Genomic DNA, 3,142 nt, shown 5'->3' on the forward strand with positions numbered 1-3,142 from the left:
ACCCAGTGTTTAATTTTGAGAAACCTACTAGCTGTCTGAGAATTCCATAATCAGTTGCAGAAATCAGTATGAAAGACTGGGAAGGGAACTGGGAGGAAACACATGTTTATTAGCTAGGTAAGTGAGACACACAGCTTAACATTATGCAGCATTATTTGGAACCGAGTAAAGTATTGGCTAACATGAAGCATAAACACACATTTGTACAGCAGAGACTCTGACTATAGTGTGTCTTTGATGGAGAATATAACACTGAGGTTCATGTTGATAGAGAATCATGAACCAGAGAGCTCCTTACAAAAACAAAATGTTCAATTTGCTTTCCCCCTCAATTCTCTGTTTCCCCTCTTAGCTTATTGTTTGCCAGAACTTAAGGCTATGAATACCTCCCATTGTATAACACATCAGTGAATGTGATCATTCCTTTATGCACTGACAAGACACCATTTAGTGTTTGATCTTACCTAGAAAATGGATCCGAATTGCTCGTAGTTCCACAAATCTGCACACTTCTGTCACAGACGTTTATGAGAGTAAAATCATTTCTGATCCATTAGCTGTGGGTAAAGCATGATTCTAAAACCCTCAGAGTTGTGTACATACAGGCTGGAAAGCCACTGTTTTCATACGATCTGCCTGTGGTACTAACACTGTCTGGCTGCTTAGGTTGCACACCTGGGAGCCACACTGGGCTTCCAGATCCATCCCATGCTCTGTGTCCTCACACTCTACCTACGTTTCTACTCAGTTCTTGCCTTTATCCTCACTCTCTGATTTTCTGTGAGTAGATGTCACTTTTCCCTAGTGTCCCTTGTGAGGACCTCATCAGATCCTCACATTTCTTACCATTCATTACTCCATGTTTATATCTTCATATCCCTGCTACGTGTGGCCTTTGAACCCTGTGGCATGTCCCAAATACAGGCTATTCTCCAATATCATAATTCTGTGCATTCGTGTACTGCAAGTATGACATCTGTCTGCAATGCCCCTCAAATCAACAAAGTGGAGGTGTCTGAACCAATGGCTTTAGAATAAAAAGATGGTTGTGCATAACCTTAGTTAGATTGTAAAAATATTTCAGACAATTCCATTCCTTTTTTGTCTAGTTACTTTTGTAGATGCAGTCAACAGTAATTTTGTTAGGAAGAGAGGGAAGGATGCTAACAGAATATCAAAAGGTTATTATTTTTGTTTTAATAACCGTTCATATTTTATGGGAAAACACATGTGTAGCTCATTCAAGGCACAGCAGTTCTGGGATCTAGTCAGTTCATATTAGTGGCCTGAACAATAGAGTTTACTAAAATTTAAGCCTATATGGCCTGTAACTTAATAACAAACAGCAAAACTGATGCACGGAAACTCTCTGGCCCAGCAGCACTAGTGCCCTAATTTATAATTTATATGCAACTTACATCCTGAGAAGATTTATAATAATACATCTTAAAACATAAATGAACAAGGTTATCAAAACAGAAACTGAGTAGTGACTTTGAGGAAATTACATGGTTTACATTTTTCTCATTCATTATTTACTGGATAGGATAATACCAATAGATGCCTTGAGAGATTTTCTAAGCTCATTTTCTAAATTGTCTATCTCAATGAAAAGAAAGAATAATGATGCTTTATGTACAGAATAGTCCCTTCCTTGTGCAATATAGTCTCCAAAGCTATAACAAGCATTTAAGATGAATTGTTCAACCATGAAATATTTATTAAAATAGGTTTTTATGATAATTATGCAAGCCTCCTGTCTATGAATATAGCAAAGTATCCTTAGGAATCATTTCATTGACTTCTTTTTTTTTTTTCTTTCTGATCCTGTTTGGTTTTATCCTAGGTGTTTAGGTTATCTAGCCTCTGGTTCTTTGCCTTCAAGGTGGTGTCAGGCATGGGCTTCTACTTATGGCATGGGTCTCAAATTAGGCCAGTCACTGGTTGGCCAGTTCTACATGTCTTATGCAACTTTACTAGAGCACATATTACAGGTAGGACAAATTGTAGGTGGAAGAGTTTGTGGCTCAGTTGAAAGGAAGAGTATCTTTGTAAAGAGTAATGAGTCCTTGCAAGATTATAAACAGAGTTCACAGACTCTTCTCCAAAGGGTTCTAGTTTGAACATTCAGGTAGTAGCAGCTCCAGCAGGCAGGACAGATACCTCTGTTCTTTCTGGAAAGGGATAGTAGATAAGAAGATAAAAAGAAAGTTAAAAATAAATTTAAAAACAGGATTATGTGTAAGACAACTCTCTGGGATCAAGAGAATGTGAAAGTAGTTTTAGATTTCTGGGACATTTTTAAAGATGCTACTGTTTTCTCTCCAAGGTCTTGGAGGGCAGAGACATGAGGAACACTCTGGAGAAGAACACACCTATGGAATCTTTACAAAGAGCAAAAAAAAAAAAAAAAAACCAAAAACCCCAAAACTCACATTAGGTCTTTGTGTGTTTTGTGCAGCTTTAGAGAAAGAAAATGGAAAGCCACTGTGCTGCCACAGTTGAGTAGACTTTTAAGGGGTACTTGAGTGTATTTTAAAGTCATTGATCAGAAGTTTCAAGAGTGAATTCTGGCCGGGCAGAGGTGGCACATATATATATATATATATATGTATATATATATATACATATAAGTGTATATGCAATGTGTCTTCCTTGGCCCCTCCCCCATTGTATTTCCTCAGACAGGGTCTCCTACCAATGTCTGAACTACACACTTAGGTGAGGCTACCTGGCCAATGAGCTCCAGTGATGAATCTGTTCCACACAGCACTAGGGTTGAAAGATCGCTACCATCACATTCAACTTTTTACATGTGAGTACAGGATCCAAATATAGGTTCTCATCCTATAGAGCAACAACTTCACTGATTGAACCATCTATGCGATGTGATACACTAATATTTGTTTTTCATCCGGGCAGTGGTGGCACATGCCTATAATCCCAGCACTTGGGAGGCAGAGGCAGGCAGATTTCTGAGTTCGAGGCCAGCCTGGTCTACAGAGTAAGTTCCAGGATAGCCAGGGCTATACAGAGAAACCCTGTCTTGAAAAATCAAAAAAATATATTGTTTTTTAAAATAAAATATATATTAATTGCATTGAAAGTTTATTGGACTTCTGTGGATACAAACAGTATGTGT

The sequence above is a fragment of the Mastomys coucha genome, unplaced genomic scaffold, assembly GCF_008632895.1.
Source record: "Mastomys coucha isolate ucsf_1 unplaced genomic scaffold, UCSF_Mcou_1 pScaffold21, whole genome shotgun sequence".
Lineage (NCBI taxonomy): Eukaryota > Metazoa > Chordata > Mammalia > Rodentia > Muridae > Mastomys > Mastomys coucha.